The following is a 15,787-nucleotide window of genomic DNA, read 5'->3' on the forward strand; positions in this document are numbered from 1 at the left end:
CTTAATATATGGAAAGGCTAGACTTGATGCTTGGCATCTACTAAGATGATGACGATGATGGTTCAAGTGGTGATGGGAAGCATGGGAAAGGGAGCTATTCACCCTTCGGAGAGAGATCAGGAGGGCACGCAGCGTCCTCTTCTGTGCTTAATAGATGAAGCACAGAGCTTCACGTTTAAACCTCCATGTCTAAGTTCCAGCTCTCCGTGACTCACTGCCTGACCTTGGGTTAACCACTTAATCTCTTTCTGGCTTGGTTTTCCTCTCAATAATATGAGCATAATAACTCTTACCCACCTCACTAGGGTAAGGATGATTAATCAGTGTTTATAAAACTCAATAAATCCTTTGGTATGAAGTATAGTAGTGAGATTGGAAAGCATTATTACCATTAGCTGCTTTCTGAATAGCTAAGCCAACAAGCCCGGGACTGCTGAATGGAGTACCATAGAGTTGTCCCCTGATTCTATATCATTGTCAAGGATCTCAGTCCCTTTAGCCCTGCCCTGGCAGAGACCAGGTTTCTACATAATGCTCACTCTTTAAAAGGAGCAGTCAATCTCCTGCTTATGCCCAAATGTCCACAGCCACCCATACCCATAAGCAATGTTTATCCCTTTAACAAATATTTATTGAACAGTTGGAAGGTGCTGTAATGGATCCTGGTGATACAAGGATGCATAAAAATCAATATGGTGCTGACCTTCAAGGTATTTAGTATTTGGTGAGTGACGCAGACTGGTAACCAGCAGTCCTATTACAGCCCGGGTGCTTGGAGGGAAAATACAGAGAGACCTAGGGGAACAGAGTATGCACATGCCCAGTCAGCCAAGTAAGTCTTCTAGAACTCATACCTAAATGAACACTGAGAAAGAGGCAGCCTTATAGCCAGGGAACTATAGGGGAGAGGGAGAAGAAACAGGAAAAGCTGTTCTAGGAAGAAGGCAAATTATTTTCAATGCCTCCCAATGAAAGTGAGCGAGGTCTATTCAGGAAATTAAAAGAGGATGCAGAGAACTGAAGCTGAAGAAAGGGGAAGTGAATAAAAAGATACTTCCAACACAATCGAATTGCATCTTTGGACCAGGCATAGCCACCTGACCTATCATTGGTTATTTAATGTCCCTCACAGCCTAGGATCCCCGTTCCTCTCCAGCTTAGGCATCTGAAGTGACAACTTCCTTCTTTCCTGGACTTCTGTCTCCCTGACCTTTAACTTCTTGTGAGTTTCTTAGTATTGATACTAATAATCACACTATTTTTTTTGGTCTTGTTACTGTCCAATCCCTATCTGACTTCCCTTGTAGTTATTGCCTATTTCTGAGTGTAGCTGTCATTCTCAGGGATGTCACTGGTGTAAATCAGGCATCCAGTTTTTAAAAATTGAAACACTGTACACAGAAAATAAAAGAACTGAAAAAGAGAGATCTGCGAAGAGTTCAGATGAAGGTCGTGATAATACTCCTATGTTTAGCCATGAAGGGAATGTCCATGATTTAGTTTCCTTCTATATAAAATGCATGATATATTAATTTTCCAAGCACGCAATAGAGAGTCCTTGAAAATAGCACCAGTAAGAATACAGAGCAAAACCTAAATGGCATAATAAATAGCATAATGAAATCTTAGAGAGGAGGTGAGAATCATATTGTCCTATTGAAAGAACTAGACCCTCCCCCCCAAAAAAAAGGAGAAAAGTAGAAAGAACTTGTCAGTAATAAAAACATGGTATAAAACTTTAATCAACATCCAAGTTAATCACCTCATTTGCTAACTGACAGTTCAATGAAGTTTCTGCTTTAAAATCATGGGCAAAGCCAACTGCCAGGTCTTATTTATCATCTGATATAAGTTGAGCTATAGTCCAGGATAGTAGAAAACCTTTCTTGTTGGGTTTTACCTCTTTAATCTCAAATGAAAACTGGCATTCCATCTGGATAACGTCAAACGTGACACATTTTGGGAGCCATCAACTACCTAGCCTTACAAATCAAGAACACTGATTAAATAATCAAGATTTCTGAAAAGGCTTGAGGGAGTTACACGTTCCTTGCATGAGTAATTGCCATTCTGTTTGTAGCACAAGATGCTTTTGAGCAGTGGATAAAAACTTGTGTTAGGTATACTGGCACTGAGTATCTTATTTGTGGGTTAGCGGGAGTTTGACGTTCTTAACAGTAATATGATAGTGAATATAGAATATAAGAAATGTACTAAACTAATGAAATTTGTCACTAAGAAAATGAAACTGGATAAGTAATCACTTGGTTGTTTTTGAGGGGCAGGATAAAGATGATGGTACTTTGATGAGTATCTGTTTGAGTAACAGCTTTTATTGTTCTTCCTCAGAGGACCTAGTAAGCAACAATATCTACATAGTTATTAACCCTCCATACATAAGTTTACAAGTCACCTCTCCATTATAATAATTAGAAATGTAAAGATAGAAAATTCTGCCTGTGACACATGGTCAAACATACCTTTATGGGGATTTAAAATAGCCACTACTCCAATTAGTAAGACATTGATTGGGATAATAACTGATTTCCCAGAATGCATGCATGAAGGAAAAATTCTTTCATTAGAGGTGTCAAAATTAGTCCAGAAAATATCAGTGGACATTGTTAATGTTGCGTTCAGCTTTGGCTCGAGGCAAATTGTCAATTTGGTGAAGTTATTCTTTGTCATTTCTCAACATCCCATTGAAGGATTTTATTTATGCTGGTATTCAATCATTCATTCATTGAACATTTATTGTATTTTATTATTTTGTTGAGAGCCTACTAGATGACAGGCACAATTCTCAGTGCTAGAGATACAGCAGTGAAAATGACAGTCAACCACCATGTGTATATGGAACTTACACTCTAGAAACTAGGGTGGAGTCAGATGATAAAAAAAACCGAATAAGTTAATAAAAAGTTTTGGATAAAAGTAAATGCAATGACAACAATAAAATGAATGGTAAGTTAGAGAATATCGAGGGCTACCTTATGTCTGGTAGTCAGGGAAGACCTCTCTAAAAAGCTGAGACCCTTGAGCCAAGCATGAAAAATATTTGAGAGCACCATTATAAATAGACGAATTCTGTCAAATTCAAAACCCCAAGGCCAGGAGCATACTTGGAATTGGATGGACAGGAGGAAGGTCCGTGTGGTTGAAGTGTAATGAACAATGTAAAATAAGGCAAGAGAACCAGTCAGGGCCTTCTTGCTTATGTAGGCTCTCATAGGCTTAATAGAAATTGTATTTTCAGTATGATGGGAAGCCATTGCGGAGTTTTAGTAAGTATCTTTTTCCTTCCTTTTTTCTTAGAACTTCTGTCCCCCCCAACCCCTTTTTATTGAGAACCTTCTACTATTCTACTATTCTTCTGCTATTGTAGTTCTCACCATCGCCCCTTTGCCTAATATCTTTAATGGTCTCTTCTAATAAAATTCACCTTTCAAGTTCTGACTCTCTCAGGTACCTGCCAAGTAATTTGTAAACTAATCTGATAAACCAATGTGAATTAGAACATCCATAGTAAATGTGGCTTAAAACAATAGCCTCTAAGATAGCATCTTTTCTCTAAAACATCCTGTATTATCTAGACTTCAAAGAGTAAATACTTTGGAAATTATAGCTATTTACTAGGAAAAAACACACAATTTAAACAGCTGCTTTTTCCCCCTCCAATGCAAAGGAATAGTTTTGATTGTGTGCAATCTTCAGTTCAGCGGGTTATAAATCAGTAAGAATTATTATCATCCTTGCTTTTATGATCACTGTGCTTTACTAAGCTCCTGTTGTGTGCCAGACACTCTATTAGATACTTGGTATACACCGTTTCATTTAATTCTCAGTACCAATCCTATAAATTCCCAATGTATAGATGAAGAAAGTGAGGCACAAGGATTTATCTGCTTTGTTCTTTATTGTGCACCTGGAATGAGAACAGGGTCTAGAAACATAAAAGGTACTCATTAACTATTTGCTGAATAAATGCATGATTGTTAGGAAGGAAGGAAGGAAGGAAGGAAGGAAGGAAGGAAGGAAGGAAGGAAGGAAGGAAGGAAGGAAGAAAGAAAACAAAACAATGGCCACTCAGCCTGGAAGTTAGTGGGTAGAGCTGGGATTGAATTCTACCCTGACCAACTTTGAAGCCCGCTCTCTAAGAAGTAACGTTTTCCTCATTTTGTACATAGTAGGTTTGACTTTTCTGATCCACATCTCCAGGTTTATTCAAGGGCAAGAAGAAATGCACCCACAAGTCAAAGTAAGTCAGATTCCCACCCCTCCCTTTCTGTGGTTCTGGAGAGTAAGTTTCTCTATCTCTTGGGAAAAACAGGCTGATTAGATGAGTATGGTCTAATAATTAAGTTATTTTAATAGGACCAAACCTTGCCCCCAGGCGTTTGCCCAGATGCATGCTTTCACACATGTGAAAACACACATTCTCTCTCTCTCTCTCTCTCTCTCTCTCTCTCTCTCTCTCTCTCTCTCTCTCTCTCTCTCTCACTGTGAATGGAGAAGCATGTGGAACCCAGAAGGATCCAGGCTTTTGCCTCCAGTTAGTGTCTACAACCAAACAAGCTTGTTTTGGGTGATGTTCAATATCTTACCCGTTACAGAGAAAAGACCCCTGTGGTTTCTAAGAATGTGATAAGAGTTATCTTCAAGGAATACAATTCCCTTCTTTGATTTTAGCAAGATCTACACATCTCTGTCAGAAGCTGAATGAGTGCCAGAGTCTTTAAAACAGAAGCAGACAAGTGTGTGGCTCTGAATCACCCTTTTCAGAAATAATACTGAACTCTTAGGCACTCTCTTCAAGAGATGATGCTTCTAGTTGTGTTTATAAACCTGAACTTTGGGGTAAGCTAGAGGAAGTTTCCCCCACCAGAAAAAAAAAAAATGCTCTTGCAAAACACTCATTCCATGGGTTACTATGTGCAAAGAAAATATTTTTTGGTCAGATATGTTCAGGAAATAAAGTGAGTTATCTGACCTCTTAAACATTCTCAAAGGCCATTGTTAAAAAAAATCGAAGAAGTCCTTGAAAAACAAACAACAACAGTCTGTAACTTTATTTACCCAGTGTATTCTGAGCTAATTTGGCCACAAGACACCATAAAAAGTCCATGGAATTAGTGATTCATGGAATATCCTTTGGGAAATGCCTACTTAGGAACTTTAAGTAGTCTGCAATAGATAGGAAAGTCAAGTTCTTGTGTGTAGATACAGCTTTCATAACCTCAACTTTTAGGGTCATTTATAAGATTTTACTATTTTTTTTTCTCTCTCTCTTTTTTTTTTTTTTTTTTCCATTTGTAAGATTTTAAAGGGGAAACATCTTTGGGGTAATGCTTGCTATTCATCTGTGGTGATGTTGCTTCTAACTAACTGTAGGCAGTGAATAATGGCATATAGGGACACATACGGTGGGGTCCCTTAAGAATGTCCATGACTTTGTATGACTCACTTAAATTCTTTGAACCTGACGATAAGTAGAACTTAGATCTAAAAAAAAAAAGGGAGGTAATGTAAGCAAAGCACTTAGCATTGTGCCGGGCAAATAATAAGTGTTTCGTAAGAGGCAAGTGTTCCACTTTTTTTTTTTTTTTTTCTGATGCTTCTTAGAAGTTTGTGCAGAATCATTCACACTCTCTTAGAGAGCCCTCTTCTTGTCAAGGCATGCGTTTGTAAGAAGACCGAGCGGGTATTAACGATCTCGGAGATCGACCTCATTAGTGCAATTCACAAACCAAGGCCAGAGTTTTATGGATACAAAATGCAGAATGATTTCTTGCAGCGCTACCCACACTCTTCTGTAGCTATAATATTACTCAGTGAAGTGACACTTTAAAAAGCTATTAGCACAAAAACTCCTCATTTTAAAACTCATCTTAACATTAAAAATCATTTTTCTGCAAAAATCTGTAATTATTCTTTATGCTATTACTAAGCCTGTGCAGGGGTTGTCCCCTTCAAAACCAAGACTAGTATCATAGAAGGATCTCCCAAGGAATCTGCAGTGTGACATAATGGATTGCTGTTTACCCTACACGCAGGCCAACAATTGCCACACAGACTTTTGTGTTTGCCAGGTGTGCAAGCCATTGGTACCACCATAAAGAAATCCTTGAACTTACCACAAAGATTTGCTACTCACACATCTGTAAATGACATTCCTAAAGGGAAAACCCCACTGCGGGTTTATAAAAAGATTTCGCTACATAGACACTTGAGTGGATAATGACTTAAGTAGAATGTCTATACTATATTTTGGATTTATAATTTGTTTTGGAGGCAGAACATGACAGTAGTTTTTAATAATTTAGAATGGCTCTATGATATTAATCTTGTTCTTTCTCTGCTCCAATCCAAATCTGTCTCATTTCGAGTAAAAGCGGAAGTCCTTTAAACGGGCTATGAGGCCCTCTAATCTCATCTGACCTCACCCCTCCTGTCCACTTGTCCTCTCTGTCACAGTCACAACAGTCTTCTTCCTGTTCCAGGCATCCCCCTCTGCCCAGACCTTTGCATTCTCTCTTCCTTCTGTCTCAAATGCTCTTCTTCCACACACTCACAAGAGGGGTCCCCTGTGTTCTTCAGGTCTCATGTCACTTCACTGTTCTATATAAACTATTATTGCTTCCCTCAGAACTTCCTCACATCCGCCCCCCCTCCAGCCCATGCTTTTTATTTCTCCCTAGCACTAACACTGTCCGACATAGTAATTCCTGCTCATGAGAACGAATGAGCAAAATTTTAGCAATTTTGATATGGGGTTGTTAAAACATTGAAAGCTTGAAATTGACCATGGTGGGAATATTTGCACCATGGAAATGGGCAAATGCTGATAATCAGAGCTGTTATTTTATGAAGATCTGATTTACAAGAACACCACAAGACATAATAAATGTTTACTTCTTTACACATTCACTGTGGCCCACCACTAGTGTATAAGCTCCATGAGAACAGGGGTTTTGGTTTGTTCCGCTGTTTATTCTACTGTCCTGGACACTGTCTGATCAAAATAGGTGACTAATAAATATATGTTGAATAAATGATTGGTGAGGACACCAGAAATCAGGATTTTATGGCCTTTAACATCTGTGGAGGATAAGGTTGTTCTTTTCATTCACTCATTAATTTAGTCATTCAATAAATATTTTTGAGAGCCCAGGACCAGATACTTACACTGTTCTAAGACTTGGAGGCATTTTCATGGTGAATAGAACAATGTTTTCCTACCTTCATAGAGCTTGTATTTTGTCAGGGGAGGTAAAAAACAAAACAAACAAACAAACAAAACCAGTGAACTAACACAAGCAAACAAAAATAGCAATCAAAACCATAAGTATAGATATTTTATTGGTTAGAAAAAAATAAGTTTAGATATTGGTCATTGTTAGTGTAAAAAAATGTAATAGGTAAAACAGGACTAAAGGAGGGGTTGATCTTTTACACAGAGAAGTCAGGTTAAAGCTTTCTGAAAGGCGATGTTTGCAATGAGATATGACTGACGTGATTAAGCCAGCCAAGCTCAGGTGTAAAGAAAGACCATTCCAAGCAGAGGGCACAGAAAAGTACAGGGGTCCTGAAGTGGGAATGATCTTGGGTGAACTTGAAGACAGAATGAGGGCTGCTAATCTTGAAACATATTGTCTTAGGGAGACAATGGTGGTAGATGAGGTCAGAAAGGCAGCGAGGGCCAGATCACTCAGGGCCACAGGAAACCATTAGAGAGTGACATGATCTGATTTAAAGTTTACAAAGATCATCTGGCAATAGAAGATGTCAAGAGAGGGGTTAGTGGCTCTTGCAGTGGCTCAGCACATGTACAGTAGAAACAGACAAAAATATACATGAATAGAATGGACCCCCGTGAGTCCTGATCATTTTAGAGGTGACTATAACCAAACTTTCTACGGGTATGATATCTTTGGCTTGGGCATACTGTTCAAGAGAAGATCAAAAGATGAACTATTTTGCAACTTTAATTTAAAGGTAATATAACCTTGATACCCAAATAAAACAAGGAAAATATGAGAAAAGAAAATGATAACCTCAGTTAAAACTCTATATGCAAAAATCCTCGGTAGGATATTCAGATGCCAAATAAAGAAATGTGTAAGAAACACTTTGTGACCAAATAGGGTTTCCCTCAAGAAGTCTTGGATGGTTTGACATTAAAAAACCTATTAATGTAATTAAGTATGTTAACAGATTAAAGAAGGAGGGATTAGATAGTCATAACAAAGTATAGGAAATAAAATAATTTGATAAAATTAAACATTCATTCCTGATTTAAAAAAAAGAAAATTGGAATCCAGGAAATCTAAGAAGACATCCCTAATATGATGACGATATCTACCAAATAATTATTACAGCTCACATCTTAATAAGTGTTAGACATAGTCATTTTAAAGTCAAGGAAAAGTAAATTTGTTCTTTGCCCTCTTTTCTATCCCACAAATATATGTAGAGAATTCAAAGGAAGAAACAATACATTAATTATTTGTAAGAGACTCTAAAAATAAATTATTAGACCCCAAAAGAGCTGTGTGCAAAATACAATAAAATTTCTATACACCAACAACCATTAAAAATATAATTCTAGAGAAGATACTATATAATTATATGAGGTATGTAGGAAGGTGTAACAGAAGGTGGCTTAAACTCTGTGGAAAAAACAACAACAAAAAGCTCCCAAAACGTAGATGATGAAAAGATTTATAAACTGAATTCTATTAAAATGTAAAACTTCTGTATTAGAAAATACACCACGAACAAAGTGAAAGGGGGTTTCCGAGAATTTGGCCACCCGTCTAGTTCTCAAAGGGCTGTACTCCCTAGTATCCGAAAGACTCCTGCAGTACTTACAGTGAGACTAGCACAGAGCCCAGCCCATGTTCCTTTCCTCTTTCTAAGAGTCCCTTGCTGATTTTATCCAGCTTCATGCCAGCCATGCCTTTGGTGACTAATAGGCATGTCATCCTGTGATTCCCTCCCAGCCTGCCCTGCTCCATTAACACACCTACATCCTTGCAGTTTTTCCAGGCAAACTCTAGCCTTAGAGCAGCCCTTGACTCCTCTGACCTTTCACACTCCACATCCACTCCATCTCTATTTTTGAAAAAGCGTTCAGAACCTGACCACTTTATGTCATGTACGTGACTACCATGCTAGTTCAGTGCACCATCATCTCTTACTGGTATTACAGTAGGTTCTTATTGGGCTCCCTGCTTCTGCGGCATTCTTACCCAGCAGCCACGTGATCCTTGAAAACCTCCGGCCCAATCACAGCTCTGAACCCCAAAGTGACTCTCTCCACTCCAGTTTCTCCCTTTGTTCACTCTGGTCCAGCCGCACACTTGCCTCCTTTCTCTTGTCAAGTCATGACAGGCATGCTCCTACTTTAAAGACTTTTTCTCTAGCTGTTTCCTTGGTCTGAAAATTTAGTGTGTGTGTCTATGTGTGTGTGAGACTATTTGGTTAACTCCCTTGGTGACTTGAAGTCTGGTCAAATCTCCCCTCACTAAGGAATCCTCTGACCACTATATTTCACACTACAACTTGCACTTTTCCCTTTACTGGGCTCTAATGTTCTCATTTTGCATATCACCTTGTAGCACACCGTATATTTACAATTTTCTCATATTCTGTATCTACATCCCTTCAAAAATGTAAGTTCCACAAGGTAAGAGCAGGTGCTTTTTTTGTCCATTCATGTTTCTCCTGCACCTAAAAGAATGCCTGGAAACAGGAGATGGACAATAAGTACTGTTAGATAAGTGAATGATGATAGGAATGAATGAAAATCAATAGTAGAAAAAGAAAAACAGAAAGTGGGCAAGTGATATAAAGAGGCAACTCATTGAGCAGAATGCTCAAATGACCACTAAACATAGGATAACTGCTCAACCTCGTCATGATCAATAAAATGAATACCTAAATCAAGATAGCATTTCATTCTCATCTGACTGGCAAAACAAATTAAGTCTGATAGCACAAAGTGTCGGTGAGGGTTTGTGGAAACAAGCAGTGATACAATGTCTGGTTGGAATGTAAATGCGAACAAACATTTTGAGGTTCGGTTTAGGAACACTGAATACAATTACCCATACTCTTCAATCTAGCCAAAAAAACTCTTCTACGTGGACAAGGAGAGGTTGGCAACATTGTTTGTAACAGTGAAAAAGGGAAAATAATATAAATCCTTCACTAGGAAAAGAGACAAATAAATTGTGGTTTATTTGTACAACGTAGTTTTATACAGTTGTTAAAATTAATAAACCAGAACTATATGTATTAATGTGATTAATTTTTAAAATCTAATGTGGAGTGAAAGGAAGTTCAAGAATGTATACTGTATGTAACCCTATTTGAATTGTTTTAAAAACACAAGTGTGTGTGTGTGTGTGTGTGTGTGTGTGTGTGTAGTATGAAATTCAAGAAATACAAAAAAATACATGGGAATAGCAAGGCCGACTGTAGGAGAGTGACAGCCTGTGGGTGGGAGGAAGGGAGGGTTTGGGCAGCAGGCCTTTGAGTAATCAGATTTATTAGTTTCTGTTAAATGAAATATTTTTAAGTAAGTATGATAAGTACTACTATTCACTAAATCTCAGTTGTGGCAAACTTTTTATATGTTTCTGAGAAATAATTATGAATTTTAAATTTAAAAATATTAAACTAACCTTTTTGGCAAGTAAGAGTAAAAGAGATACAAGGAGAGATCAGATGATAACTTAAGGGAACAGCAAGAAAAGTATAACATTCTATTGGGAGAGGGGAGATTTCAGTGCATTTGTAAGCAAGAGAGAAGGGGCTTTAAAGAAAGAGGAAATAGATCAGGAGATGACCTGCATTAACAAGACTCATGGTTGCCAAGGTCAAGCAGACAGGTCACCCCTGGGGGTGGTGGGTGGCACATGGGAGGTCCCTGAGGTTTATCACAAGGCAGAGGAAGGCGGGGTTGGCAAGCACCTTTAGTGTAGTTTCCAAGGGATGGGACGGCAAAGCAGAAAACGCAGGCTTAGAGAAAGCTCCTGTGAATAATTTCCATGGGGCAAGGGGTTGTCCTTGGTTGTCTGGGACCTGGCCCTGGTCTGATCAGGGTGGATGTGTAGTGGCCAGGAGTACAAGCACCTGAGAAGGGAGGTGAGTGGGGTGTGGACTTAGCTGATCAAGAAGAGGAGTTGACTGGCCTCTACCCAGGGCCTCCAAACTCGATCAAGACAAGATTTAAAAACCAGTATTACAAACTGAATGCCACCAGACCCAAAGAAGCGATTTATATGCTCTGTACTTCCTTAGGAAGTGATGGGGGGATAATCTCAATTTTAACCACTAATGTTTAGACGATTGAACAAACACCAATGAAAAATAGTTAAGTTCACAGAGAATTTGCTTTATCCCTTTGCATATTAAAATAAGTGATAGTCAATTACAACATACCAAAGCAAAACATCTTTATTTTAACAAATACGAAGCGAGATTTATCTGAAAGAAAGGTAGTAAAATGACTCTCCACTAATTATGTTAACAATGCTTGTTTGAGCACTATTCACAAATTTGAGGCAATGTATGCAGGTTTGTTTACCAGTAGGATTTTGCTTGACAATCATTAAATTCTGGTCGGCTATTACTAATGTCAAAGCAGGTTTCATGTAAAGATTCAGGGAGAGAAGGAGAATGAATTTGTGTGCCTAGAAGGTTAATCTGCAGGTGTAGAAAATGTCACTGGGAAGCTCAGTGGTGTAAGCCATCATCGAGCTCATTAATTCTGGGAATTACTAATAAAAATGGCGCTTTAATGAATTGGGGAAATTAAGGAAACAAGAACAGGTGGTTCAGTTCTGTAGTTAAGTACATGACTCTCCATCTGTGCAAGTGGCTTGTATTGATATAACTTCTAATATGAATAAAACATCACTAAGATCAATATCTAGTGTATATTCCAACCAAAATGTGACAATAATCCATCCATAGCAGCATTTATTTGATCAAAGGGTTTATGGTTATTCAATCTATTTAACAAAAAAGCAATAACATTTTACTGAAAATTAAATTAGGATTTCAAATATGAGGCAATATGCTTTCTAAACGTATTATGGCAGGAATCATTCATTCCAATGGGGACATCTTTAATGATATCTAGCACTTATAACTCATCCTCATCTTCCAAATGTGTTACTAACACCAATAAATTAATTTTCATTGTATTGCAACAAGATAGATAAATACAGGTTAAAGGGAAAGCTAATTTTTGTTCCGGTCCAGATGGGAAGTCAATGCCAAATTTAAATTATGCTTAGGATTTTGGCTTCAATCCTTTGTCCCAATCATTCAGTAAGACATAACCTACCTAAGTATCGTCAAATGCTATGAAGTCAGGTCTTTCAAGAAAAAGAAAAAAATTCACATGCTTAAGAGCCAAAGTTGGAAAGATAATTTCTATTTTTCAAGACCCCCTCTCTGCTTCTTTCTTTCAAAAAAAAAAGAAAAAGAAAAAGGAAGGAAAGAAAAAACGAAACGCGTAGTACTTTTTCTGTCTGTCCCTCTTGATAAAATAGCTTTATAATCTTGATAATGTCAAATGGTAATCCCTACAATATGAATTATGGTAGTTTTCAAATTATCTTGAAAATCACAGAGTATCTTTCATTAAAGTGTTAGTGAGAAAATACACTGAAAAGAATCAAATGTGCAAACTAGTTGTTACAGCTCAAGGATGTCTGTCTACGTAACAGTGTGGGAGAAAGAATTCTTTTCAAATACACTTACACTCAAGGTATCTATAGATGCCAGAGAGTTAAAAAAAATTATTACGATTTTGAATAATGCATACATTCTTTTGTCACAAGACTGCATTCTTTAAATAAATAATAAACATCTCACAGTGCTAGCCATAAAAGAAAGTCACATGATGGTTTCAAACTATGATGAACAGACATGAAGACATTCCCTTCATAGGACTGATGAGCTACAGGCGTCATTTTATACAAACTGAAAAAAATGTCCATTTTCCCAAGTCATGGTTGTAAATCAGAGCAAGGTTAAAGCCAAAGTAGTCTCTAGGCTGTGCTGGAAAAGCCTGAATCTTAGGTTCCTTTTCTGCAGTTGGCAAACGACAGCCCACAGGTGAAAACCAGCCACCCACCTGAATTCGCAAGTAACATTTTATTGCAACACTGCAGTGCCCATTGGTTTACACGGTGCCTGCAGCCACTTTTGTGCTTCAACACTAGGCTTGAGTAGTTGCAGGGCAGACCATATGGCTCACAAAAGTTAGCATGTTTACTATCTGACCCTTTACAGAAAACATTTGTCAATTACCTTCTCTGTTAAAGGGGACATGTCCAGCCCTGAGAGAAAAATCAGACTCTGCTCATTTAGGAAAGAAGGAAGCTATTAAATATGAGGAGCAAGTCCATGTAAATGTCTACTTATTTAGGGAGTGCACAATTTCTGAGCAAGGTGCGATCCAAAATTTGTAAGTCTCTTACTCCTCATTCAGTCTTATACATTAACTTATAATATGACTTTCTAACCTAAATATAGTGCAAATTATGTTAATAGGCCAGACTGCGGATATTTAAACATTGTCTCCCCTCATCTTTCAAGACTAGTTACCTGGAGAAGATCAAAACCAGTTCTATCCAGTGTAACTCATCCTTCTGAAGCCAGCAGATGCCGTGGATGGTGAGCAGCGTAGCATCTCTAGCTTGTTTCAAAGGAGATTTGTAGAGATCACAAAAATGACTTCTCCACAATGGAGAGCACAAAGGAGACTTTCGATATCCCTTTTTTTCCTGGGGTTGTATATTCTATGTGATATCCGTGTAAAATAGAATCCTCTGATGTTTCTGACCTCAAATTTTCTGCAGTGATGTTGGAATTTTCAAGTTGTGCAACATTTAGTGATGATGATAATGACAGTGATGATGTGTAACATTTACTGTGAGGCATGTTCTCTTCATTGTTCTCAGGTTTTAGATGTATTGAGTCAGTCCTCCTAAAAAGCTCAAGAATTAGAACTTTTATGATCATTACTTTACAAGCAGGTAAGAAATTTGTAACAGGTTACACAGATAATAAGCAATGGAGGAAAAAATAGGGCTCTATGAAAGACTTAAAGATGGACTGATTTCTCAGGCTCATGAATCTCTTTGGAAGACCTCCTTCTATGGGATTATTTCAACCCAAACAAACTACATATGCTTAAAAACTCATGATGTTTGAGTTTTGCTTTATCTCATTCCACCATCTCAATTTGATTTTCCATTAAGTTATGGGAGTTTTTCACCAGGGACTACAAAATTGCCCTTGGTTTTTTAGTAATATTTTAGAGGATTGGGTTGGGTCACTGGAAGGAGGGAAAAAAAAGAAAACTCTTCTTAGAATTATATTTTTCGAAGAGTCAGTATGTAACTATTTGCCATTTACCTCAGAGATAGTTAAATTTTAATTGTAGATAGAAATGATGAATTGCTTTGTGTTTTAATACAATAGAAGAAAACAGAAATGTAATCAATGTTGTGCATGGTAAGTTCATTCAGCTTTCAATATCTGCTTGTAGACTTAGACTCAAATAATAGGGTCTTATGTTTTATATATATATATATATATATATATATATATATATATATATATATATATATACTCTATCATATGATTCAAAGTCTACTATGTATGTAATGGGATCTATATATATATATATGTATATACACACACACACACCCAGGATGCCAAAAAATTGTGTACAAGTGGACACTTTGGTCAACATTGCTCAAACAGTAGTTCGCCGTAATCAGAAGTGTCTGGATGCCGATGGTAACCACTTTGAGAACTTCTTGTAATTGCAGAAGTCAAACATGGCTTGTATTCATCTTTTGTTATTAGTATATATTGAGTATTAAAATTTTCATAGGTTTTTTCCTTTCTTAAAATACGTATACTTTTTTGTGGCACCCTCTGTGTATATAAAGTCTATTATTTGATTCTGAGTTTACTATATATAGTCTATATATAATGGGATATATATATTATATTATGTATATATATATATCATATATATTCTTAATATACTATATATACTGGTATTATATATATATACATATATATGTATATATATATACCAAATATATTAACCATATGTGGTCATAAATATTGGTTTTCTATATTATTTATTAATATTAGCTATTTTGTCAGTCAGTTTTGGTAATATCAATACTATATGAAAGTTTTATTCACCCTTTCTCATAATGTGATCATTTAATAATATGCAACACTCCTTTTTTATCAACTTTCTTTACCAAAGAAAAGTAAATTCTAAATATTTTAGCTTATAACCTAAATGATATAAGCTTGTACACTATTATGAAAAATTACATTATTTTATATTATTGTAAAGATTATTTGAACTTCAGCTGCTGCTAATAAATTAGTAAGTAATTCAGACCAAACTTTCCTATGAAGGCAGCTACACAATCTAGATAAAACCTAATAAATGTCTACTTGAAGCCACTGGAGAACAAATTATACTACCAGGCCAGATCTACAAGATGGTGGAAACCCTGAGAAAGGGTCCTATTTTTAGGGCTGTATTTACCTTGAGGCGTTTTCTGATAACTAAGCTGATCACGGTAGAGAGGGAGGTTATGCAGCACTTTTAAATAGCTCATGGGCCTAAGGTATCAGAAGCCTGAGTCTACAAGGGGAGGGGAAGTGGGCCATTATTAAACTTTAGTTTGTGACCCTGGGGACTGTATTTTTAGAATAGCAAAAGTAGATA

The 15,787-nt window shown here is 37.1% G+C and overlaps 1 protein-coding gene across 1 annotated transcript in view; it reads left to right on the top strand.

Annotated features, from left to right (window-relative positions):
* TENM2 (teneurin transmembrane protein 2) overlaps positions 1 to 15,787 on the top strand; it is a 1,556,107-nt gene that overhangs the window by 372,485 nt on the left and 1,167,835 nt on the right. The window lies entirely within an intron of this gene.

The sequence above is a fragment of the Rhinolophus sinicus genome, linkage group LG10 (assembly GCF_036562045.2).
Source record: "Rhinolophus sinicus isolate RSC01 linkage group LG10, ASM3656204v1, whole genome shotgun sequence".
Taxonomy (NCBI): domain Eukaryota; kingdom Metazoa; phylum Chordata; class Mammalia; order Chiroptera; family Rhinolophidae; genus Rhinolophus; species Rhinolophus sinicus.